Below are 27,574 nucleotides of genomic sequence, written 5' to 3' on the forward strand. Positions count from 1 at the left end.
ACGAGACCGTCCCTCAGCTCAGATGTAAAGCCAGGCTTCCAAAGTTAGCATTTATGCAGAAGGCGAACTGGTATTTTGAATTTTGCCAGAACCTTAACCCTGACGTGCGCAAATCCACAAGTGTATTTGTTGGTGAAGAAGAGAAGTGAGTCAAGGCAGCAGTACATGAAACTGCATTAACACACTCTGTTCTTTGCCAATAAGAATCCAGGCTTCAGGGCAAAGGTCTGTTCTTCACCCGATTTTATTACGTGGCCTGGATTTAATTGTGAGCACCCTTTATCAGCTCTTTCGTTCTCTTTGTCAGACTCCAGATGCACGCGTAAGAACTCACGTTAGTCTTCCCCCGCTCTTTCAGCTGTCCCTGAAATACTGAAGCACCACTTTTCAGGGCAGCATCAGTGGCTCCTGGGCTGCCAGAGGGCAGCTGAAATGGAGCTGGATGTTTTTGTTAGAAAACCGCCACGTTATAGCCACATTAAATACATGTTGACGTGGCTGGAAGAGGAGCAAGTCCCCACGTTAGGGTGTAGTGCAGTGAGGATTTAAAACCATGAGGAAAGGATCTGTGACTGAAAAAGTCAGCCTGGGGAAATGATCACCTATTTTATTTAGCCAGTTTTGCCTACGGATCTGCTTTTTCTTTGCTTATTTCTCACTCGGCTCCATTACGTGTTTCCTTAGTCTTGCTGCCTATACACTATCCAATATTTGTGGGGTTTTTTTTCTCTCTCTGTGCCCTTACAACCCACTTCCTGAATTTCCCACCACAGGCTGGGACCACTCTACTGACAACGTGATTTTGTAACGCGAAATTTCATAATGAGCTGCTTTTTCCCACACCATTTCAAGGATATTCATTCAGAAGCGGAAGCCTCAAAATAGCACTTGTGCCACAAGTTCACACTGAAAACTGGGGCCAAATACAGGAGGAGTCTTTATTTATGAGTTTGGGTAAGCGTCAGCAAGCACAGCCTAAACTCGAATCCAGAGTGTGAAGAGAGAATTTGCAACAAATACTCGTGGTCAGTGACACTGAATGTGGTACGAACGGAACTGTGAGAGGCCAGCTTGTAATTCTGGGTCAGAGCCAACTGAATTCAAAGGATGATTTCCTATCATCTCTGATAGGCTTTGGCATCAGGCCCAATTTGCCTTAAATCAGGCATCTGGCACTTAAATAAAGGAAAAGGCTTCTGAAGTTGTGTTTCCAGTCAGGCCCGCGGCAATAAGCTTGTGCAATGAGAAAGCTCTCGTGTAATATTCCTTCCTGGCTATAGCTTTGTCCCAAGATGACAAATTGCTTTCAAAGAGACTCACATGATATAATTCTATTATAGATGCTCTGTGCACGTTTCATGATGAGTCTTTCTACTTCTTTAAAGTCCTTCAGGAAGTATATTTTCTATTAAGTGCATTGATTTATATAGAGATAAAGCCATGTGTTATACAGGAAAAAGACAAAGTAACTTCACCCTTTTTTTAAGGTGAAAAAAAAAGGAAAAAGAAGTAGAAAATAACAGAAAATGACATAACTTGTATTCTGTCAGAGTAATTATCTGGTGAAGGAAGAAATAAAAGCTGTTCCAAAGCAAGTTTAGGTAGGTGGGAACGGATCACCCCAATGTGAAATTAGCCCTTCTTTTATTTACAGAAGTGTCCTGTCGGAGATTTGTTTGTTCAATTGAAATCTGGTTTCTGCTCAACCCTTGGAAAACTGACTCACAGATGAGCTGTTCGTCTTGGCCAGGCGAGAGCAGGTTGTCAACTGTGGTGCAACACACGTGGCCTTGGCTGACTTGATAATCAGACTCCGACAGGTTGAAAGGATCTTGACGAGCCCCTCCTGACGCTGCTCGTCCATCCGGCTCTGCCAGCTTCAGGGGCTGGTTATTGCAGTTCTTCTGCACATTGGACATCCAAACAGCTCCTCAGCTGCTGCTGTTTCTCTAGGAACAAAACGGCCCAGTGTTGGTACAGGACAGATCAAGCCCTCACCTGCCAAGAGGCTACAGTTTGTGTCTCGCTAATCCGCACTTGCCCCTTTTCATGCTGGCATGATCCTGCACAGAAATAAATGTGTGCATAAAACCCCTGGCACTCAATACAGAGGATCTGGTTTTGGCCAAGAATATCGTGCAAGGAATTTCATGTGTTAAATTCTCTGGATCCTCCTTAGAAAAGGCAGTCCCTGGTATTTGCTCCGTTTCATGTATGTCTTTGGCTTTCACAGCCTCTTCATTCTCAATGACCCAAATAGTTTCTGTCATGTCTTGTTGATAATCCGACTGTCTTAAAACCTCTCTTAGTGTTATTAATATCTCATGCAGAACCATGTGAGCCCTCAGACTCACCAAAGCCCGTACTGAGAGCCTTTGGAAGCGATTCTCCCATTGCATCTGTCCCATAGACCAGGCTACAAATATGAGAGCAAAACGTCAAGTCCATGTTCACATGCGTAGAGACTTACTGCAAATTATACATACCAATGTTAGATATGTGATTACCAACTATTACTATATTAAAGGCACCAGTAACTATTTCACCTTTAATTATATTGATTAAACAACACAGGTGCGAAGCAAAAGGAGTTAATCGATTGCAGAGCACAGTGAAAGGCTCTTCCTTTCATCTCAGGAAGGTCCCTGGATGTAATTACAAAGACGCAGGTTGGCCCAGAGTGCCCAGACTGTGTTAGGGCGACGGGCTGCCCTTTGCAATTTCTGTCACCTCTCCGGCTTGTCTCCCTGGGTTCTTGCCTCTCCCGGATTTGTAGCGACATCCACAGCGGGAGCCGCGGAACCCTTGAGCTTTCTGCCATCCATTTGCTTCTCCTGACGTGAATTGGATGCACTGGGCAACCCTGGGGGAGGGTGGAGGGCAGGGAAGCGATTAGCAATCGACCCGCTCCCAAGATGAAACCATTTAATCTCAAGCAGCTGTGTGGAGGCAGCTGGAAGGGGCGATTTCTTGAATGAGGCTCCTTGTTATTGCTCTCTTTTGGAAGGAGGACTGGAGGGTAAGGGTGAATTGGGGTATTTCTGGTCTTTTTTTTTTTGTTGTTCTGCTGTCTTTTCAGCCTCTCTTTTCAACAATGACAGGATGTTTGATATACAGCTAAGGGCAGAAATGTGTGAAATTACATAAATGGGAAAAGAGGTCAAGCCAAAGCATTCTTTGGGAGAAATGAAATCTCTCTGAGCTGTCGTATCTTTTCTCAGCATATTTCTTTGCTTGAATCTTTTTGGCTAAATGGCCAGGTCCGCTGTCACTGTTTCTCCTGCCCCGCTCCTTCAGAGGGTGGTTTTTCCAGCAGTGGGCTGTTTTCTGGGGTTGGTATTGGTTCATAACTTAGAATCATAGAATCACAGTATCTTCATGGTTGGAAGGGACCTTTGAGATCATTGAGTCCAACCATACGCATACACAAAAAACCTCTACAATCTCTGTCACTAGAGCATGCCCTGAAGTGCCAAATCTAGACGTTTCTTAAATACCTCTAGGGATGGTGACCCGACCACCTCCCTCGGAAGGCTGTTCAGTGCCTGACCACTCTTTCAGTAAAGTAATTCTTCCTAATATCTAACCTAAACCTCCCCTGCCGCAACTTCAGACCATTTCCTCTGGTCCTGTCATTATTCCCCTGGGAGAAGAGGCCAACACCCACCGCTCTACACCCTCCTTTCAGGGAGTTGTAGAGGGCAATGAGGTCTCCCCTCAGCCTCCTCTTCTCCAAGCTAAACATGCCCAGCTCCCTCAGCCTCTCCTTGGCTCTGTTCAGCGTAAAACCAATGTCTGTGGAGACATGAAATGCGTATGAGCCATGAACATATGATGTCTCTATCCTGGCACACCCACTTAATAAGAAAAGCTGGGGAAAACGTTGATGCTATGGACATCTGCCTGCTGGTGGAAGCTATTCCTCATAAGTGTTATTTAGTTTACTAGAGCACCTAGAGACAACAGCAAAGCCAGAGTGCCTCTAGGTTTGACGTTGCTCTAATTTGGACAGTCCCTTGCCTACATCTGGGTTTCATTGTCCCCAAGATCTAGAGGTCCAGGAGCATCAGGTCAAAATTTTCATTTTGGGCTCATTGCTATGGCAGACAGGTGAGTTTTCTCCTTCTGTGGTCTGAAGATAAGTCATTTTTTTTTTCTCAAGTGCCAGCACAGCTTCTATTGAGTCTTCACAATAAAGATTCTATTGTTTAGTCATTGTTATTATTTCTAGAAAAGGAATGATTGTCAGTGCTGCTGTGGACTGATATTTTCTGTGGATTGGAATTGAATGAAAAGTCTAAATTAACAGTCTGCTATAAAAATGAAGAGATGGCAGCAGCTGTCATAAATCTGTCTCTCTGTGGAAAGAAAAGTGGAGTTTGCTGCTGATTTGCAGATGGTAGATCTGGGTCTCAGACCACCGCACAGTATGCCAAATGGAGTTACACTGAGGGCCAATGAATTAAACAGCTGTAACTGCATTGGCGAGAGGATACAAATCCTCTATTAGAATCAGAAAATAACCAGACAAATTATTTCCATCTTGCTGTTTCTTCTGGCTCGTGGTATGGCCTTTTTCTTAGGCGAAAGAACAGGGTGAAAGACGACGGTCTGTATGGCTCTAGGGGAACGCTTGGAACAAATTCCCAGACACAGCGCATCGTTTTGTACTGGTTTCTCTGTCAGCAGGTCCAAGGCAGATGGGGGAAATTCCCCCATCGTAGAGGGATGTGATGGTGCCATAGTAGTAATGACCTGCAAGATGGGGAGCAGAAAGTTGCCAAAACCTAGGGATCTTTCACCGTGAGCACCCTGTGGGGACTGCAAATGGATGAGCAATCCGGACTCTGTAACTGTAAATTCTGTGGGATGTGTGGGGATGGAAGACAGAGGCGAGGCCAATGTAGCACTCAAATTTTCCAGGTAGAGTTCTCCCCCCACCTAAACTTTATCTCTAGAGAAAAAGGGAATGTGGGATTGAAAGAATCATCGACAGAACTTGGGATCCAGAAGAGCTACGTCATGTGTCAGTGTTTTCTACCACAAATGGAACATTAAAAGTTCATCTTCCTCTCCTTGCCTGCAAGGCAAGTTTGTTGTTTCTTCTGCTTAGGAAAGAAAAAAGAAAAAAAAGACAGAAAGACAGAAATGCTGTTGTAGCCCATCTCCTAAAACATCACATCTGATGTGATAACTGGGAGGGAAAGTGGGTCACTCTGCTACAGCAAGTGACTTTAATTAAACTTCTTGGCAGGATCCACGAAGCCACTGTGTTCACACCTCTAATTTAATCTTTTTTGGGTGGTTGCGTACGGCTGCACCATCACCCTTTCCCCCTCTCCTCTGCTGGCATCCCTGTGCCCTCTGCTCTCTCTGACCCAGACAGCCCACTTTCACAGAAAAGCTGTAAAAAGTAAAGCTTGAGCTGTGTGGCAGGGGGCTGGATTGGTGGCATTTTGGGGATTCCCTTCTGACAGCCCTTCCTCCCTCGCTGCTCTTCTCGGAGATGGTGAAGAGAGGACAGGGTGGCACGGACGCAGCAGGTGCCTGTATCACACCTGCAGGCAATAGACGGCCTCTATACCTTGGGAGATTTTGGTGGAGAACAAGAGCTTTTAAATAAGCTCTCTGCAAAATTTTGCAAGATAAAGCATCCCGGTATAAAATACCGAGTTGTGTCATGGTGCCTCCTCCATCACATAGTATTAGATTAAGCGCAGCAGCAGGACAGGGTATTACACAGCATCACGGTGTATTAACTTGAATTTGTGCTCAGTGCGTGTGCATCATATGATAATGGTTTGCTGTCAGCAAAGGTTGTTCGGAAAAGGAAGACTATTAATACAGACATAATGAAAACAGAGGGAGTGGAAATAATTACGTTTCCTAGCTCTTGTTAGAGGAGGACTGGGGCTCGGGGAGCGCCATGCACAGCCTGAGCATGGCAAGAGAGGAGCAATTAAGGGAATTTAGAATGGGGGGAAAAAAGAAGTATTGCCACAGAAGCTGAGACCAGACGGACAACTTTTCTTCCTTTTAAATTACAAAGGATTCTACCTTTTTCTTTTTTTTTTTTTTTGAAAGTCCATGCCACCAAGTAAATAACTATTCATGGCGATGCTCTTTGGAAATAGCCTCATTCAGAAGCTCTGTCCCTGATAACAGACAAGCGTTTACTGGGTTTATAGGAAGAACAAGGTATTTCTTGGGAAAGATCTAAAGTTTCAGCCACCTTATTTCTGTCTTCCAGGCTTCTCATCAAAGGAACGAAACTTGATTTAGCACTGGATCGCTGTCTGTGAGTCACCTGTAATTTAGCCATCACTGATTTAGACAGGCATCAAGCATAAATGGACATGGAGTAAAAACCAATGGACAATTGATATTTTTCTGTCAGAGATAATAATTTGTAATACCGAAAACAGGACACAGCTGAATTTAAAGTGATCTCACTCTTGGAGAAGCAGTGAAAAACTTGTAAAACTATAACTTCTGCAGATATATTTTCAACATGTATATATTCAGAAGACCCTGGAGGAGGAGATTAAATAGAACAGGTTTTTAGGATGACACCTGACACCTGAGTTTTGTGGTCAAGATATTAGAATGCGAGTTAGAAGACTATGCTTTACTTCCTGGCTCTGCAAGAAATGCTCCCTGTGACCTTTAACGTCTCATTTATTCTCCTGCTGTCTCCAAAATAAATAAAATCAGAAAAATCTTAATATTGCTGCCCAGCCTCCGAAGGGCACTACAGTGATAAATGCATTCATGCCTCCAAGGCACCCAAGGAATGGCATTACTACAGCCTTATTAGAACCAAGACAGACGCTTCGTGCTTTGGCCCATCACTCACCGATGGGTCACCAACTCAACCCATACCCTATAAATGGAAGTGACAGTCACACGACAAATTGCAGGGCTGTGGGAAAGATGGATCTGTCCTGCGCTTCTGACCCCAGCACCTGCCCTCTGCCCACAAATGCATTTATTCCATCCTTCCCCATCTTTGCAAGCTCCAGTCTGCCAGCGTTTGACAACTGAATCTCAGCTTTGACGAGAAATATTTAGGGAAGTGGTTTGTGATAGCTGCAAGATGAGCAATATTCTAATTCAACAGTGCTCAGATAACAGCGTAGCAAGGTGGAAAGTGTCTCCCATCTTCTCTTTAACTCTATCTAAATTATCACTTTGCGTTTAAAGACTATTCAAATGAAACCCCTGCAGTCACCAACAACCAATTTCATTTCCAGTGTCATGGAATAAGTTACTATATATTATCAATAAATAGAGGGAGAATAATAGTTCCAGAGAGAAACGTTGTTCAAAAGGAACTCAAGTGGACTCGAATGGAATAACACAGCACAAAAAGATCACTGTGTCTAGCTTCATCACCAGCTATTTGTAGCAAGCACAGCATCAGCCATATTACCCCAAGGCAGTCCTGTCAGGATCGATGACATCTTTAATTAATCCAGCCAAGCCAAAAACAAAGGAAAGGAATCTCCGCATTCAATATTTTCTTTGCACATTGTGCATCCCACTGAAAAGCGCTCTGGAGAAGGTGGTGCAATAAGGCATTTCGGTACCCAGCCACCCATCTGCACGCCCTGCACCTCCCCTCCAAGCGCCTTGCAAGCCGCGCTGAGATGGGAAGCGGTTGCCTGCACCACAGAAGGTGTATTCTTGCCTTTCCACGGATCTCAGACTTTCAGGTTCTAGTCTTTTAAAAGCCTGATTAGTCACAAAGATTTTATCAGCCCTTTGGTAAAGGCTGAGCTCCATCAAATTTGGGGTGTCATACCCTTCTTCTGAGGATATCTGCATTCAGTACCCAACCTCTGCTTCAGTTCCTCTGAAGCAATCTAATGAAAGATATTAATCTCTCTGTCTCTAGTCCCTAGCTTTTACTTTTAATTACCTTCTTTGCTTTGCACTTGAGAAGTGAAGCCGCCAGGGCCCAAAATTTAATTTGGGTGGATCATGCACCTAAGCAGACCCGATGATAAGCCAGAGTATTGGCAACGCTACCAGCCTGGAGACAATGCTGCAGATGGCTGCGTGACCTCAGGTAGACCAGATTGTTATTAAACATGATCTCAGAACAACTAATTCTTTAGCAACTAGAAGTTTATTAGGCTCTATATTGACATTCCAGTCTCCAGCAGTTGACAGAACAAGTACAAATTCATCTTCTGGCTGACTGGGCAACCCTCAGCTCCTCTCATGTTGACAGATCTCAGCTGAAGCACATTTTCAGTTTTCTTGGCAGATAAGTCAAGGATTTTTGCCATCTGAGCTGTCTCAGGCCAAATTAATTCACTGCCACATACACGCACGCCCAGCTCGGGACAGTGGGGACATTATCTCTGTGCCAGGAAGCACACGGTAACTGATGGGTGAGAGGACACCTCAAAACCCAGGTGACCCTATCACACACCTCCAAAATGAAAGTGTGGTTCCAGTCCTGTCCAGCTGTGGGCACTGAAAAATGAAAGAATTTTATGCAATTTTGTTTATGCACATCCGTATGTATATAAATTGACACACAAAGACACACATGCACGTACGTAGGTGTTTGTGTGTGTGTTGGAGAACATCCATCCAGACAACCTAAGCAGAAAACAGAGCACTACATTAAAGTTGATTGGATTATGAGGAAACACTGTACAGCATACATATTTCAAAGAAAAAAGTAGAGTAGTAGAAAACATTTTCCCTATTGAGCCAAATGCCTTTTGCTTTACTCAAGGCACTTTTTTTATACTACATTTGGAGCTGTTGATGGTTTCTAGTGATTTTCTGCATGACCGTGAAGGATAGGGAGGGACTCTGTGCTCCTGTACCACGGGGCTTCATGAATGGTGCAATCGAGACCTTTCCGATAGCTCAGATGGCTGCGGGTAACAAAGCGATTACCTAGAGAACGCGGCAATTCGGAGAGTCTGAGAGGCTCTAGGGCCTTCTCTGCTTTTAAACATGATAATGTTTTTCCAGAAGCAGCACCCTGTGCTTGTTACAAAGCCCAGTTTAGCAAACCATATCTCAAAAAACCTCTTGCTGCTGCCACTTCACACCTTGTTTTCATATCGGACAGGGTCACTGTTGGAAGCAGGGCTCTCTCGGGCTCCTTGGGTTTCTCTGATTTCTCAATAGGACGCGGAAAAGCAGATCTCACCGGAGAGAGCAGCCACAGGAGGTCCAGACAAGGATTTTCTCATCAAGGGAACTGCCCGCTGTGTTTCTGCGATGTTCACTGGGAATTTGTGTGTATTTTTCATAAATTAGGTTATCAAAGAAGGTACAGACATCAACCACTTCTCATCCTAATGGAAAGAACTCTAAAAAGCTGTGAATATTGGCTAATCACACAAGTGAAAAGGGCAGCAATTCAATTAGCCAACACATTAATTATTAACATAGAATTTGTTTCTTCACTTTTCTGAGGAAACACAGCAAAACACTAAGATAAAAATCAAAATGCACGACAGAGGCAATCCCAAAGTGTGTGTTTACTGACACTTTTTAATTTGCACAGAGCTGCCACCTATGAGAAATAAAGTCCCTGTTTGAATCTCATTTCAATAAAACCCTCAAGATGTGCAGAGGGGACCCACGCTGCTGAAAATGGGTTTCTGGCAGCCGGTGGAGCTGGTTCCACTTCTAAACACCTACCGGTGGTTGCAACAGCTTCACCTGCAGGATCCTTGGCTCCTGCGAGATGAGGATGGTCCCATCCTGCCATCCCCATCTCTCTGAGGCTCCAAGACCGGGATGTCTGTTCTTCTGCTTCTCACAGCACAAATTTGTACAACTCAGCCAATCTGCCCCTTTCCTGCGTTCCCCGTACGAGTCCCACGGTAACCGTCCCTGCACAGACTTTTTGTGAGAGGCAGGACCTGCTGAAAACACGTTACAGCTAAAGGGAGATTGTATCTAGGAAGGGCCATTATCTAAATTTTGCGAGTGGACAACTGAGGTAGAGAAACAGGGTCTAGAATCTCACTCAAGTTTAAGAATTAAGGGTAAGGTTAACCCGTTTCTTGAATCCCAGCCCGGGGTCTTGCCTGAAACCCATTTTCTGAGCTGTGGTTGTGAAGGGATAACTGAAAAACTCCCTTTTCATTAACTTCATCATTTTGGATTCCATTCTGTTACCCTTCCCCAGACGGGACAACATTTAGCTCTGCAATTCATCTCACTTAAACCCCGGGAACTCTGTGGAAAGAGCAAGTCACTCATCAACTCGAAAATAGACAGAATCAGGCCTGTAGAAGGGGACGGAAGGAAAATGGGAAAGCAGAGGGTCTCCAGGGAGTTTAAAGTGTCTGTCAAACACACACCAAAGCTTCAGTTAAGTGGGCTGTGGAAAGTTTAATCGGATGGCATTATCCCAAACTGAATTCATTTGCTAGTGTATAATGTTAATGAACCTCGGCTGCTTTTGCTGAAAATAGAGGATGAATGTGCATTATTTTGAGTGCACGCATTAGCCACCACTAGTTCCTTAATTAGTTTTTCAAAGACTCTGTCTGAATAGAAAGGTTATGGAATAATAAGTGATAATGGACATTTGTTTTATTTGGTGCTCTTTCCTAATCTATGGGACATTAAAGAATGGGAAAGAAGTTATTTCTCTTTCCATCAGAGGTGTCCATGTTGTGGGGAAAATGAAGCATGTATCTTTTCCACAAATGATCTGAAACTCAGATCCAGGCAAGTTCAGCTTTGATGGAACTCCCTTTTCAAGGGACAATTTGCCTGCCAAAAAGGAGTGTATTTTTCATACGGCTTTTGGAACCTGCCAGCTTCGCTGTAATCCACTTGACTGATGCTCCAGTTCTCTTTAAAGAGTAGATCTGCATCTAAACTGCTTCAGATGCAAGGACAAAGGAAACAGTGAAATTCCAAGAACTGAAAGCCATCAAGGCACCGGCAAATGCATTGAGGTCCATGAAAAGAAATGGATCTGGAGCTACAGGGCAGGCTTTCATGGAGAAAGAGGGCTGATTGATGGAAACGCAAAACAGGCCAGGGTCTTAGACAAAGACGGTGTCAGATTTCCTGTAGAAAATGGGAACAGCCCTTGAAAGAGGTTTTTTTACTAGCAAAAACCTTTGCATTTTTAAAGCCAGATTATGTAGCAGTGCTCACAAAAGCAGTGACAATGATCTACCTGAAACAAGAGACCCAAACTCTTACCAGGAGCAATCTCCTGACAAAGGGACTGAAAGATGCACCTCTTCTCTCCTGTCTCCTAATGGGGAACCCCACTGCCTCCTTCACACCCACAGGTGAGGGAGGGGCACCCTTGCCCTGACATGGGTGAGCCGTGAATTCCCCCCATCTTTCTTTTGTAGAGATAAGATGAGGGTCAATGGTTTTAAACTAGAGCAGGGTTGATTTAGATTAGACATTAGGAAGAAGCTCGTTACAACGAGGGTGGTGACACACTGGCCCAGGTTGTCCAGAGAGGGGGTGGAGGCCCCATCCCTGGAGACATTCAAGGCCAGGCTGGATGAGGCTCTGAGCAACCTGATCTAGTGAAAGTTACTGCAGGGGGGTTGGACTAGATGGCCTTTAATGGTCCCTTCCAACCCAACACATTCTGTGATTCTCCTGTCCCTTGCTGAAGGCTCTGTGTCACTGTCGGTTTGCTGGGGGGGGAGCAGGGAGCGCCGAGCAGGGACCGTGTTCTTTACCAAAGAGCCATCCGTGCTTTGCAGCCAGCGTTTGCGGCTGGAAGCCACAAGAGAAATCTGAATCCAGGCTGCGATGGCGTGGCCTGGAGTTTGGGGACCGTGTGTGCAATGTCCATGCACAGGTCAAGCTGGGCTATCCCAGTCCCTTTTGAAACTAGTTTTGCTAAAAGAGCTCGGAATGCAGAGGCCCGTACAGTCTTTAATCGTTTGCAGTGAGTTTTGCTCTTCACAGAAAATTAGAGGCATTAACTACACCCACAGAAAGCTTGGCGTGGATGTCCATTCGTGCCCCGCTTTCACCGAGCCACGTTTAAATCACACGGTTAGTTAAATCAGCACAGCTTCGTGCATCAGGCAAGCATTAATCACATCGCGGGGCTGTGCTTCAGCCCATCTGCGTGGTGCGGAAGGATTTGTTTGAAACTGCCAAGAAATCATCCGTTCCCTCTGCTCCCTCACTGAGGATCTCGCAGAAGCTGGCTGGAGTTGTCTCCATTGGTTATCGATTGCCCTGATGGAAAACTTCAGCTTAAAATTTTTGAAAATAATTTATGGTATTTTCCAAAAAAAAATAAAAATTCCCAGACCATTTCTCAGAGTCATGGAAAGTTGAATGGTACCTTACCAAACAACACAATGACCATCAGCTTCCACTGACATGGCTTATGGCTTGATAAAAAATACTCAATAAAACAGTAGCAGCCATTTCCGTGTGTATGAACCTCTGTTCTGCATGAGAGACCCTCGACATTCGCATGCTAGAAATGTGGGAAATTCAGGCCCATTCCTTCTAGTATGTTATAGCTGTTCTGTTCACATCCATTTCTTCCACCCTCATATATAACTGCTTTTACCTTCACTCCTTTTGCTATCACTTTCTTATCATGAACTCTTGACATGACTGAACACATATAAAAAATGTAAATTTCTATGTTTCTATATAATTGTGCCTCAACATAACTGCGCAAGGCTTGATTCTGCTTGCAAGGGATCCATTTGCACACACAGACTCTGTATGCCTTAGCTATTTTCCTTTGATTTATTGCTTAGAATAAACTGTAAACACCGGTGTCTCTGTGTGGTTGTGCATTTCATTGTATCTCATTTCCATACTTCAGGTTTGCAAGTCAGACTCTGTGATTTATAGAGAACGAAAAATATGAGATTAATCTGTCAGCTCTGACACTGAAAAACTGACACATTGTAATGTCTGGAGAATTGCCCCTAATCAAACAATTTGTTAAATTGCAGTGTATTTAATTATTGGTAAATTTACCAGATACCGAAGCACAGAGCAGTCAAAACCCCTTCAGGAACCATTTTTCCTCGGAAAGCTGTTTCCTTGTGTCAGGATAGTATTTGCCATGTTCAAACTTCTCACCCTGGATTAGCAAAGTCTTTAATGTAGACAAGGATTACTGTATTATTTGCAAACTTATTCAACAAATGCTGATGCCACGATGAACAGAAGCAGTATTTTCCTGAAAGTCTGGGATAGAAATTAAAGCCTGAGGGAGACTAATATCATCCCAGGCTGTTCTGAAGATCACGAAGGGACAGTGAGGTTTACTTAAATGCTCTTTCATTTCAACCAGAAATTTAATTTCACAGAACACTAGAACCAATCTCCGACAACAGCTTTATACAAACTGTTTTTTTCTGCTCCTGTGAAGGACTCCTTTCCAAAGGACCTGCTTTTTCCACCAAAAATGTTTCTGACCAGCTCCTGCTCACACTCATGTCCCAGACATATTTAAAGGAGGGAGGAGATGCGCAGTATTGGCACTATCTGTCGGCCAGATGCGGAGCACCCTGCAACGCCCCGGCTATCGGAGCGTTCAAAGATGACTCACGGCCACCTGCACCCAGCAAAGAGGGAGAGAGAAACTCCCAGATTTCAGCCCAAAGAGCCCTGCCGCAGGCTTGCAGCTCTCACGGGTAGAAACGAAGCTTCGTCAGCAGACAGAAGGCATCCTTATTACTCCGGAGAGCAGCTCACGAGCCTTTCACTCCTAATTTGGGGTTTTAATAGAAGAGGGGAGAAGAAAGGTTGGAAACGAGATAAAATGAGGATCCCGTCTTAAATTCCAGTGATTCATGGATAACATTTTATCAAGGTATTTTCCTGCTTCCACCTGTCAAGTAAAATGCCAGTGGGCAGTATCAGATGCTTTCTCCCAGAACGCAAAGACAGGGAACCGGGAGACACAGATGAAGTGCTTGTTCACACCCAGCTACAGAACCTCCTGTGCTGCACTTTTTTTTGTCTTCTCTTGCCACACAATAGGGAATTATTGGCAGAGAAAAAGTGGAGAGCCCAAAAAGGGCTGCCCAAAGCCCTCTTGGAGGGTGAGCATGGTGGGCTGTCCTCTGCCATCGCCGATACCTGACGCATACTTGGTTCTGGGCTGTCCCAGAGGCACAACAAGACCCAGCACCTAAAAGATGAAGCCAGATATCGCAATAGAGTAAATACGATCTTGTTAACTTCAGATCAACACTGGGCGTCTTCCTCACCGTGTATCAGTCAAACATAAATAGGTCAAAAGCAAGGTAAATGGGTGAAAATTCATGTCTGTGATGTACCTGGAAGTAAAACTACGGGGTTTAATGTCCGGCTTTAAGCTCAATAGTGTTGTGCTGCAGTACCGTGACGATAAAGTCGTCCTTGGTCAGAGCTTTTGCATTATTTCATGTAATACCACTGGGATGCCCAAAGGACATGGGGGATTTGTCTTGAAAGAGGAATTCAGTCCCTCAGGATCCTGCCTCTTAGTCCCTCCAGTAATAGCTCTTTTCTGGAAAACAAATTTCAGTTTCTAAAAACTGGCTGCTGTACCTTTTTGGTGCACGACGCCGAGAAGGAAGGAAACATCTGGAAATTTCATTTAACAAACTTAAGAAGTAAGACTGTTTTTTGGGGCTGCATGTTCTCCCTGGAACACCTCCAACTCCTTACTCAAGGCTCTGTTTGTCTCCTCGGGGGAAACATTATAACAGTACTGATGTCCTGATGGATTAGACAATTTCTTAATAATTAATGACAGTTTCCCTGTACAGCTTGGTCAGCATCCCACTAAACAGCATAAAACAAATGAGGTAACAACAAAATAGTTCACCAGTAGGTAATGCAGGGCAAGAGCTCTCAGCCTTCTTTAATTTTGCTGTGCACCTTCAAACTCCTCCTGTGGGAAGCCTGTTTAGGGTTGCATTTTTTTAAATAGGAAATCAGGAAAATGAGCTCAAAATTTTGCTCTCAATAATAACCTCCGAAGTAGTGTAATTTATGTTCCTTGAGTGCAATATACTGTAACAACTCTGCAGAGGCTTCCTCACTGCAGCGTACCACCCACCCAGAAGATGAGCAGACGGCCACGAGGGAAGAGCCAAACCTCCCCAGAGGACAAGTCTAACCTAAGTTAGAATCATAGAATCTTTTAGGTTGGAAAAGACCTTTGAGATCATCGTGTCCAACCGTTAAACAGTTACCCTATGGAAAAACCTCTCCATTTCCCTCAGCTGAGTACATGGGGACTGAAGTTCAGGTTTCCACCTGAAGACCTGTCTGCAGATGCCCAAAGTGAATGTACCCCCACGTCTCTGCAGCCTGTAAAAGGCAAAGCGCCGTCATCCCCCGGCCACATCCCCACCGTTTCCGATCTCCTTCAGCAGTATCAGGGACTGATGTGCAGACGAAAGGACATAATGTTGCCATCAGAGAGGCACTGCCTTATTAAATCATTAATGCACTGCTGTTTTCCTGAATATTACTGAGAAATTATTATTTGGAGAAATAATAAAGTATACTTTATACATATACACCATACTTTTCATATATATATGAGGATAAAGTATTAGGAAAAATTTTCAGAAGCATCAGGTGTTGGTTCCCATAGACTTCAGTTATAAATTTTTCACTCTTGCATTTAACTATTTGAAAATATTATTCCATTCTTTATCATGAAGAGCACTAGCCATATGGCATAATCAAGCACAGAGTTACTTACTGCCAAAGTGTTACTTCCAAATACAGTTACTTACTGCCAAAGAAGAGCAAATTATAGCTGAAATGGAAAAATGTTGAAATATTTGACAGCTGTTTTGCTATACCTTCACCAAAAAGAAATAAGTGGAAACGAGGTACAACTCCACTATTTTCACACAGAGTGAGAAATGCAGGCCACATAGAGATTAAATACTATTTTAGGTGGATAACTGAGTTTGGCAGAACCTGCAGAAATCTCTCTTACAGTGTGTAAGAAAATGGCCAGATTTAAATATCTGACTATAGGTTATCTTTTATTTTCCTACAGTTTTTCTGTATTCACTATATATTCACTATATAATAGAAGCAGAAGAAAATTACAACTATTGAAGTCAAGATATCCATTTACCTACTGAGCCATGTAAACACATTTTTAAAAAACAAAGAGTTGGATTCGGAAATATTTTTAATCTGTTGGATCTTACAGCCTCATTCTTTACTTGTACAAAAAAAATCAGTATTGGGATCTGTTTCAGCTGAAATCAAAAGTCGCCTAAACCTGGGAAGAAATTCTGTCCTGAATGAAAATTTTCACCCCAGAGAAGCGTGTGGCTGGAAACCAGCGGGGATTTGAGACAGACCTCAAATCAGAGTGTGTATAAACTTCTTACGTTGTGATCAAGTCTGGCCCCAGTTTAGGATTAAGGTTATGAAATGCTAAAATTACGTAATCAGAAATGACGGCAGCAGATAATGTATCAAGCTGTTAGGGAAAGAAAGCTGTTCCAGCTAAATCAGATGGGCCTTTTTTTTAAATATTCTCCAAGCAGAGCTAAAGGATCTCCGAACGGGAGAGGAGCGCAACAACCAAAAATTGAAGCTGCTGACAAAAAATAATAGGCTGAATCCTCAAGTATGGTTTAGCAAACTGCGCCCTGAACAGAGTAAAACACGAGCAGACGTAACTCATCTTCTGTGTGCCAGAATATTCGCCCAGAGCCAGGGCAGACTATATGGCACCCAGCACCCAGGGACACCCAGTGCGAGAACATCCGTAAGGCCACGGGCAAAGCCACCTATGGAAACACATTCTAGTGGCATTAAGGCTGCTGTCCTTCTCCATCTCTGCATCCTCTGCTGGTGGCAGCTCAGCCACACCAGCAGATCTCCCAAAGACCTTTTAGCATATTTTATTGCCCATATGGGTTGCAATTCTAGCTGGAAACTCTCTCACCTCACCGTCTTCCTGTCCATGAGTGACCTACTCAGAGGTCATGCTGGTGACCCAGCTTGGGCTGCGCGCTGGGGACCACCAGGCAGCCCACATCTGCAGGAGGATGTCCATCAGGAACACACCCAGCACAACCAGCGTGGTCACTTAAGGCAATGGGGGCCCTTCAGGGCTATTGTCACCCCTGTGACGCAAACCAGGACCGCTGCTTTTGGTTCTCATAGCCGTGTCGCTTCAGGCTTGTGACTCTCAGCCATTCGCACCTTTTGCTGTGTGACCACTAGAGCAGGAGGTTTGGCCACCCCTCACTAGTTTATCAGAAGAGAGCTGCCTCTTTTACCTTTAAAAATATTTCTCAAATTCTTCTCTATCACAGGTGCCTTCATTGCTATCTCATTAAATGCAATCACTGATTAGACACCAATAAGAATTTCATGCCATTGTTCCAGCAAAAAATTGGTGCCGCCAACTTTCTGACAAGTACTGGGATGTTGTAAGCTTGGTAGGAGTTTGATTAAACTCTAAGTGGAAGTTCTGAGTGCCACCACCAAAAACCTCCCTGCAGCTATAGCCCCAAGTAGCACTTAGTCACCTGTGGGTATTCTAATTAATGAGAATTACAGAATTTCTCAATCAGGATCAGAATTCCTCGTCCCTCCAGCAATCTATCAGAAAAGGTAGATCCATCTGGGGGCGGATGGATGGATGGATGGATGGATGGATGGATGGATGGAGCTGAGCTGTTGCACTTACCACTGAGGGTAGGTCCCATTCGTGGCTGTGGCTGTAAATAGGCTTGAGGTGGCTTTAAACCAGGCAAGTACCATGAGCGCTACAGAACTCAATGGGGGCTGGAAAACCCCCTGTGGAAATTCAGTATGCATTGCACCTGTCAAGTAAATTAGATATTGGGGCAATGCCTCCAATTACTCCTGATTTAGCCAGTTAAAAGGTAATCTGGGTAGAACTGTATGACCTGGCAATTTTCATAGTCTAAATATAATTAGGCATAATTAGGAAAAGATGCCAGCTGGTGAGTATGATTTAAACCCAGGTATGAGTTAAACCCATTCTGTATAAGAAGAGGGCGGTTCACGTCAGTCAGTGCTCTAATCTCTCCTTCACACTTGCCGTTTGCTCTCTGTTGTGCATTCATCTCTGCAGTGCACTGAAATTTCATACTCCAGTTCATCCAGCCTTTACCTTTCAAGTCTTGCCAGTTCTGCTGTAGCTGACTAAATTCATGGGTTCTGGAGGCAAATCCTGGTTGGTAGGTGCTGCCTCGGAAAAGGAGATGAAGCAGTGAACTAAATAGCATTGCCCCAGCCCTTGCAATTTGCCATAGCCTTCTTGTAATTGCCGTGCTCTCTCTTTGGAGAGTCGCCCACGCTGCTCTGTGAGCGGCTTTGCCTTGATTGATGGTTCCTGTGCTCTGCTCTCTGGGGCAAGAGATTCAGGGACGTGTGCCCAGCACTAACCGAAGGCGCTAAAGGGGTTAATTAACATCGTTTAATAGCCTTCCCCTTGGCTGACTCAGGAGTGATGCTGGGAGGTTTGTAATATGGCTCTGCCCAGCCATCCCAAGCCTGAAAGATGCCAGTTCTAGGAAAAGGTTGGAAATTAGGGCCATGGATTACGGCTGGGGGGATGCTCTGAGGTTAGAGAGCCCTGCAGAGGATCCTGGAGTAGCAGGGAGAAATGGAAAGTTTCTCCTGCTGTTCATCAGGCAGAATAACCACAGCCAGCGAGATGCAGAGGACAAAGATGTGCCGTGTTCCGATGTTCAGTAGGGTACCTGCTTCATAATTAAAGGCTTTCATAACAAAAACCACTGCACAGTGGATTTTATAGCAGTCTATGAAGAAGCAGAAGGGCACGGTTTGCCTTCCAAGGTCAGCTGGGAAGCCTGTACTTAGACAGAAATGTTGTCTAATTGTGCCTGCTTTCTGCTTCCACCATGCAACGTCTCTGCCCTGAGGAGCTCACTTAAAATCAAAGCAGTGACAGGAGAAGGCACGGGATAACAGCTGGGGAAGAGAAAACTGGATGCTCCCAGGACATTTGTAAGCACCTTGTTCTGGGAGCAATGAAACCTGTAGCCTACAAACTGGTGTTTCATGGCTGGATTCTCTAGTATTTATTAAGGCGTACTTTTTTGTCTGAAGTCTTCCCTAAAGACTGCAATATTCATAATGACTCTTTCCTGTGTTTTCTCTGGTGTCTGCTACCATTCCCCCAACATGAACGCTAACAACATCCATCCTCCTTGCCAGGCTACCTTCTGCTACGAGGTTTTTCAGACATTAATTTCTTCAGCAACTCTTCCTATCATATGAAATGAAACCAAAACTGAGCATTTGGGACACAAACTCGGAGTCTGTTTACACAAGAATGCCTATGGAAAACGAGTTAGAAGCTGAAAGATGTGAAATATCTCTGGTCCACTGGATGTCAGCCTTTCTTTCTTACTTTTTGAGACACCTAAGGGTTTCAAGTAGGGCAGCTGGGGCTTGCTGTAATTCCTGCCTTTACCCACCCCATTGCTTTCAACAGCTGGAGACCATAAGCACTTGGGAACAGAGTCTGTTTTTATAAGACACATCTACAAATGCCTGATGCAAAAGGACTCTTACTGGAATTACTGGCTAGTATCACAGTCACATGAAGAAGAAAAATACCTGGAAATTGAACAAAAATTCATGCCTTTTCAGTCACAGGATAAAGCTAAAATCATTTTGAGTGTAGCTGGTGCAAAACAGAATTAGTACTTATGACCTTTTTCTTTTTAAATTAATAAACACTTTCTTTGCTACTCCTCTTCCCCTTTAGAAAGTAAGATCACTTAGAGATCTTGGATAGTTTCTCTTTTTCTGGGTGTTTGAGAATTGCCTGGTATTGCCTCAGGTTAACAATAATCGGAATAGAGCATTCTGCAAATGAGCTCAGGAAACTTACCCCAGGACATCTCTCAATCCATCCTTTGCGGACAAGTGTTTTCAGCTTCCTTGTCTGTGACTCCGCATTAACAAGATTGATGTGGCTTTCACTTCCCTTGGACAGGTGAACCTCTTTTGATCATCCATCACTGCTTTTCACCAAGTAATGTGAGCAGCAGCAGCCTGTATCCTTGTGCTGTAAGAAATAATGGACTTCCTACTCCTTCATGGTGTTAATTCACCAGATAAACTCAACGAATTCCCATTGGGAGTCAAGGGTACTCAACAGCAGCCCAGAGAAAGGGCTATGACATGAAAAGGGACATTTCTTGTGTTGAATCCATGGCTGCACCGTGTAGATAAGTATTGCTTAGTTGGCTGTCAACAGTAATGAAGATTTTCTTTTCTGCAGGCCAATATCAATAAGTGTTAGCACACCACTGCAGCAGCTCTGGTTTGGATTGTTGGGTTTTCTTCTGGTTTGGGGGGTTTTGGAGGTTTCTTGTTGGTTGGATTTGTTTGTTGGTTTGTGGAGGTTTTTCCCAGAAGACCCTAATAGCGGGTAGGCAGAATAAATCTTGGCAGAAGCCAATACGGAATAGTTTTAGGCCAGTAAAGGGAAGGATAAAGGAAAAGCCAACCTGAGGACACTCCTGTTTTCATTGGTAACACAATAATTTTGGGCTCAGACACACATGAAATAGGCCTGCTAACTACCCATGCTGGTATTCATTTTGCAGAAATTGTATAACAATACGAGTTAGTTTAGCCCCAGAAAAAAAACCAAGACAAATGTATTCAAATTTATCTTAAAACTTAGTATACATAATGAGATCAGTGTATCATTAATTCAGGAAGAAATTTAAGAACTGTTTTGATTTCAGGAGAGTTGCTCTTGACACACACCACTGAAAGCCACGTGTGGTGTTAAAACAGTGGAAGAAATCTTTTTAAAGCTTCTGGAGGGATCCCTTGTGTTTTGTAACATAAAAATTACACCTTAAGTGAACTTCTGAAATCCCTGACAGAACCAAAAGACCTTATTCTCCTTTCGTTTTGACTGGTGGAATTATGCACAGTTTATACTGATAAAAGCGAGGAGAATAAATAAACCCAGGCTGTGCACTAACACTCTCCAAAGGCTCATTAAGCTAATTGTGGCTTGCTCTCAGGGGCCTGATTCCAGCTTCACCTCCCTGCCCCAACACCCGCATGGCCAAGGGCAGCAGAGCTGCCTCTGTTCTACACCACCACAGCCGGCAGCAAGGTAAGTCTTAAGGCAAACTGGAGTACTGCGCGCAGCTCTGGAGTCCTCTGCACAAGAAGGACGTGGACCTGTTGGAATGGGTCCAGTGGAGGCCATGGAGATGCTGCGAGGGCGGGAGCTCCTGTCCTAAAAAGACAGGCTGAGAGAGATGGGGGGGTTCAGCCTGGAGAAGAGAAGGCTCCAGGAAGACCTTAGAGCCCCTTCCAGTGCCTAAAGGGGCTCCAGGAAAGCTGGGGAGGGACTCTGGATCAGGGAGGGGAGCCATGGGACAAGGGGAGAGGGTTTTAAGCTAAAAGAGGGGAGATTTAGATTAAAAATAAGGAAGAAGTTCTTCATTATGAAGCTGGTGAGCCCCTGGCGCAGGTTGCCCAGAGAAGCTGTGGCTGCCCCATCCCTGGAGGGGTTCAAGGCCAGGTTGGACAGGGCTCTGAGCAACCTGGGCTGGTGGGAGGTGTCCCTGCCCAGGGCAGGGGGCTGGAACTGGATGATCTTTAAGGTCCCTTCCAACCCAAACCATTCTATCATTCTATGACTCTATGAAAAGTGCAGTAGAGCTGAAATGCAGCACAGCACTAGTTTTAATACGACCACACTTCAGTTTGCTCCCCACGGCTATGCGAGAATTGTGATGCACGCAAAGCACTCAGTGGGACCATATTTCTGCCGGATATGTTTCTCACAAGAAGCCAAACTGCGTTTCTTTATTCCACTCAGACTAGTTAATTTTGCATTTGCAAAATGAGTACCAATTTCTCTCTGATTTTTTACTCCTCAAAGAGAGATTTCTTATGGTATGTCACTTTTCAATCACATGCACAAATTCCCCACCTGGAATTGTGGCTGTTTAGTTACCGCAGACTTGCTCCTCGTGTAATGGGGAAACAGCGTATGTATTATAAATCTTAAAAATACAAACCCAGCATGCAAATATGAATGTTACTCTGAAAGTCGGGATCTGCCTCTACCAGTAATTTTAATGCAAATAAACAGAGGTGACCTACTTTAGCACAACAGCTCTTCCCTGATATAGATGGCTCTTCCAAGATTTTCTTTTTGCTCTAGGTTAAGTTTTTATCTTGGTTACACAGGTGTGACTATGGATCTACTTACGCGACTTCAGCAGCTATTGCATTGATCCCAATAAGGAGATCTGGACTGTAGTGACTTGCCCAATGTGTCATAATGGGTTTGTGACAGAGATGAAAAGAAAATCCATGAGTCCTGATGCACTCCCTGCTGTTCTCCTCCTTACACAACACTTTGTTACATAAAACTTTTTCTGGAAAAAAAGTGGTGGGGGTGGGGGGGAATGGAAAAAAATAACATCTTTTTGGTTGTAAGCCAGTTTTCTGTATCAACATGGCAGTAGCATGTGAAGCGAAGCAAGATTTCCTCACAGCACCATGTGACAAGGCTAATCAAAATAAACATCCAAAAAATAAAGAAATTAAGGATGAGGTAGCAGACTGTGGGGAGAGCAGATGGTTATTTAAAATAACAGCAAATTTTGCATGCTGACTGCAACTATAGCTCTTGTCACAAAACATAGTTGTTAATGGCAAAAGAGAAGGCAGAAACATCATGAGGGCACTTTGTAGTGTTGGTGGAAGCAGAAGGATGAAAAATATATGGGGAAGAAGGTATTTTCAGCTCTCCGCAAAATCTGCCCCAAATATCAATGGCACTGGAGCAGAGGCAGGGGAAACAGAGCTGCAGTAGGTAGAAAAATCACACTGATCAAATTTGTCACACAATACAAAAGGTGTCTCACAAGCCCAGGGATCAGACACTGTGCTAAAGAAGAATCTTTTGTTTCCCCAGGAAAAGAAAACCACAGAACGTGTAGTTTACAGTAGTCTGAAACCTAGAAAAGAGGGTCCAGCCCCTGAGAAAGGAGCTGGGAAAGCAGGACTGCACTGGCAGCTTAGCTGACGTCGTGATTCAGCTCCAGCCACCAGCACAGCTCCCAGCCCCACGCATGAATCCACGACTTGGGTTCGAAGTCATGGGTTTAGCCGTGGGTTTTGCTAATCCTGCCATTTTACAGGCTCTTACTATGGAAAGGCTTGTTGCCATGGGTCAGACCCGCACAGGGCTGCAACGGGGATGCCCCTGAGCTGATGTACCAGAGCAGTTCAGCCGCCGTATGGCGGAGAGGTGGCCCGGGTTATTTTATCTGAACCTGGGCTCTGCAGGGATGGGGCAGCAGCTATACCAGCCCTCCCAGCTACTTCCATCCCCTCTGGCCACTGCCACTGCAGCCGGGCCAGCATCAGCCACGTGGCTCAGCATCACTCTGAGCCGCTGCTGCGCGCGGACTGCCCCTCGGGTTTGCGAGAATATATAGCAAAGAGAGGGGCAGATTATTGCCAGGCTGCAAATCACATTAAATAACAAAATAAAAGCCAAAGATGGGACCGTTTACAGACAGACAGGGGCATGAGCCAGTGTACAAACCAACTCTGTAGCCCCCAGGTTTGTAACCAGTATTCAGGTGGGTCACAGACTCTGATTAGGAGCAAAACACTCGCTCAAAGAGGCTACCACCACCTCAGAAAAGCTCCCAGTCATCTGAACAGGCTCCATTCATTTTGCAGATGCCATTCCCTGGTCTGACTCTATGAATATTACACTTGAAATGTGCCTGGTTTAAAAAAAAAAAAAAAAAAAAAACAACACAAAAACACCCCAAACAATCTCCTCCTGACATGGCTGTTGTGACAAATTGAACTGCAGGAAGAAAAACTTCTCTCTGTGCAAACTAACTGCCTGACAACTGTGTGGGAAGGTGGGCGGGAGCAGGAGGGGAAGGTGGCTCAAAGCATCCAAAAAAAATACATCTTTCTGTACTCCAGCCTGCAGCAGCTGCTGCGGGAAGTGCTCTGGAATAGCAACCTCCCTCTGCACACCCCAAACGGCGCTACAGCACCAACCCATCTGCTCTTGGAGACCTGATCTTCCAATGTTCCACAATCACAAGGAGCTCCAGGTCTGAATAACAAGGCAATGAAGAGTTTATCTACGTGGTCACCTCTGACCAGCCCACGGTTCACCCCAGACTGGGGAGGACGAGACACTTCACTGATGACCATACCCAGATTACCCCATCCTCCCTGCACCCGTGTTCCCTATGCCTGAGCCTTCAACACGGATCTCTGAGTCTTTCCTAGTGAATTGTAAAATAACGTGTCTTTGCAGTTCTACAGGGGAGGGACTCTGGGAAGGAGAGCTGGCCGGTGTTTCAACCCCCCGCGCCACAGCAAAATGGGCAGCTACCAATCTGGAAACAAAAAATAAAAATCCTCAGATTTAAACTCACACTTGTTTCACTCTGGCCACTGCCAAGAGCATTCCCCCAGGCAGCGCCATCCGTACTGGCCGCTTTCAAGGGCAATATATCCACCAGCATGTTCTTTTTTACAAATTCAGTTTTAAATGTGTTACTGGGATCTCAGGTGAAAACGGGGAGATGCAGCTTCCACAAAAGCGAGGATGCTGCCAACCAGCTGCTAAACAGCATCGTGGGGTCTCGGATTCAACGGAGGGGCCCTGGGAGCCTCTGCCTGCGGTTCCCTCTCTGCCCGGGCACGTGCTGTCTGCAGTTTGCCCAGTGTTCTCTCTGCTAACTGTAAATTCATTGCTGGCCCCCTGGCAAGGAGCACAGATTGCTGTTGTGCCACCACCCTGTCCCCTGGGAGCAGCCATCCAAGTGAGGTCAGCCAAGCAACGATACCAACTCAACAAAAGACATACATGCCTTTATAAGTTCACAGAAAATACCTGTTTCCTCCTGAGCCGCTAACTCTGAACCGCTAACTCTGAACCGCTTTCTACTGTGAATCCCCCTTTAAGGGGGAATAATAAAAATAATAATCAGAAATTGCAGACAAATTGCTTCCTCTCTACAGTTAAAACTTGGAGAAGTGAGCTGTCAGCACACTGAAAGAATGGAGTGCAGCCGGCTCCGCTCTGCGCTATTAAGTGTTTTTAGCACACCAGACACTTTAGGATCTTGGCACAGTGAGCAATAAATGCAGAAGAAGCATCTTTTCTGTCTCCTGCAGAGGAGGGGGAAGCAGAGGGACATATTCTAAAGCCTCAAAGGCTGGAGATGGCAGTGGCATAGAGGATGCAGCTGTACACTTTTTCCAAGGAGGACAGGTTTCCATGGAGCTCACACCACGCATCACCTGTGTGGTACCCACCCCGGTCTGGCCTTCAGGATGCGGGAAACCAACAAAGCCCTTTCCCCAAAACCTCAGCACTGGCTTTGTCATGGTATCGCTCAGAAAGGTGGACGTTTCCAGGTCGGATCACCCCCAAGGTCCATTTACTGCACTCGCCTTCTCTGACACTGGCAGCACCAGATGGAAGAAGGTGAAAAAAATCCCTGGAGCATCACAAGTGCAGTGTCCCTCAGATCTGGGAAGGCATCATCAGCCTTATTATCTGCATTTTAATATCCTTCCAGCTGGTTTTCTGCCCTAATAGAAATGTTTGTGTTTTCCATGACCATGAGACAGCTTTTCTAGGAGCTATTTCTCTCCTTCAGCAAAAAAAAAAATAAAAGTAGGATCCCTGAGTTTTCCTTTGAATGGAAGCTTTAGATCTGTTGCACCAGGATTCTCCTCACTCAGATACATCTCAGTTCTTGTCTCACAAAACTTCCTACTTCAAACTACATTTAGCAGCTTCCTCAGCAACAGAAAAGACAAAGGCAAAGGCTTATTGCCTGCCTAGAAACACAGAATTTTCTATGTCTATCCTGATAAACTACTGCTGCTGAACAGCAGATGAAATTAAAGCATTTTTCTAATTCTCTTCCTCCCAAGTGATCATCCTTGCAAAAATTAACTGTGTGGATGCCCACGGTATTTAAGATCACGATCTGCTCGAAGGTGTTTTCTGAAAAGAAAGGGAAGTTTTGCTGGGAGTCTCAGTTCCTGATGACTGGACTTTACAAAAGATCCTTCTGCAGCATTATCTAGATAAATTATAATTAAATTTCCTTAGAAGTCAGACATCTTTGTACTGGCTTTATACACCCTTTTCTTTAAACTCTCTGATTTTATGCAACCGTTTTATATCAGCCCTCATCAGCACAGTAGCTGAACACTTCCCACATGAAAACTGAGAGTGAATGTAAACTTCAGTTAATTCTTTGTATTTCTTGCACATTGGGGTAAAACCTCGGCTTTGATGGCGCTTCTATTTTTTATTTTAGATGTTACTATTTCTTCTTCATTTAATATTGCTTGATTAAAAGGGATTTATCGAATAGATATGTTGTTTCCTAAAGCTGATTGCATTTGCTGGGACTGAGGGCAGGATAAATCTCACCCCTAGCAGACAGAACAAAGATGTTTCCATTACGATACACAGGTGGGAAAAAGATGCTGGTACTCCAGAGCAGAATCCCAGAACCACAGCTTGTAACGTGGATGAGCACATTAGAAGGACCTAGGACAAACAGCAATATTGAAAGCTTTGGGAGAGCTGACAGAGACAGCATTAAAGCCTCTGACGAAGCCCCGTCTCCTGTGTGTCACCATACGGTGAGTCACCGTCCCGCTGTCGGGCAAGCAGAGCTATAGATATAGATATACGCAACCTAATACCCAATTTTCTAGTTCCTGCCAGAGCATTTGGATAGAGCTTTTTAGTCTGTTTAATTCAGTTTTGCAAATATACCCTACCTCAGTGGTCTCATGAAACAAAAGACTAGCACTTTCTTCATTGCCGAAGGCCTTGAAATTCAGCACGGCGACTTCATTACAGAATCGACTTCTCAGATTACATTGGAGTCCTTCAGATTTAAAAAACAGACACCTGGTGAGCTTCTGTATTACATTTCCAAAACTTCTTGCATTTAGCAGTATTTTCAATAAGTTTATTTGCAAATTAATTGGCAGTGTGATTAAATTCTTATTCAGGTTACTCTATACAACGATTCAAGCGCCCATGTGAATATGTAATGACACATAAGATTAGACTCACTAGAGAAGCAGAAAATGAACAGTGACTGGCAATGTTGGCTTGGATTTTTTTCTTTTGAAATTAAAGTTCTTGCCAAGCTCTATTACACACAAAAAATTACACACCCATGCCTCTAATACCCTAACAAACCTTTGCTTTGCAAAACATCCAGACTTGAAGGTTATATTATTAAGTACAACCCCAGAAGATATAATGGAGGCTATTGCCATGTTTATAGGGTTAGAATTTATTTTTAAAAATAGGAAGTCTTTCCATCTAAGGTTTTCTTGGCCTGCTCGGTGAAATACCAGCCAGGTAACAGGTAACCTCCAGTTTATTTTCAAACCATCTGGCCTCAAGGGAGCGGTGTACTTCGAATATCTACAAAACGTCGTTTTCCCCTCTACCTACAGGGCCTGAAAAAAAATAGAAGGAAATCACAAAGAAACAAATTCCCCTGCCCACTGCCCGGATTCG

The 27,574-nt window shown here is 44.4% G+C and overlaps 1 long non-coding RNA gene across 2 annotated transcripts in view; it reads right to left on the reverse strand.

Moving 5' to 3' along the window:
- Nucleotides 1–8,144: 8,144 nt before the first annotated feature.
- LOC128916839 (uncharacterized) overlaps nt 8,145–27,574 on the reverse strand; it is a 33,532-nt gene continuing 14,102 nt past the window's right edge. Inside the window, exons 3-4 of one of the 2 annotated variants that reach the window (XR_008469059.1) lie at nt 26,818–26,927; nt 8,145–9,256 (exon numbers count right to left, since the gene is read on the reverse strand). This is a non-coding gene — a long non-coding RNA (uncharacterized LOC128916839). Of the gene's footprint in view, nt 9,257–19,889; nt 20,051–26,817; nt 26,928–27,574 lie in introns of those variants that run through there. The other variant, XR_008469058.1, reaches the window with a different exon arrangement.

Source organism: Rissa tridactyla, chromosome 12 (assembly GCF_028500815.1).
Source record: "Rissa tridactyla isolate bRisTri1 chromosome 12, bRisTri1.patW.cur.20221130, whole genome shotgun sequence".
Classification (NCBI taxonomy): domain Eukaryota; kingdom Metazoa; phylum Chordata; class Aves; order Charadriiformes; family Laridae; genus Rissa; species Rissa tridactyla.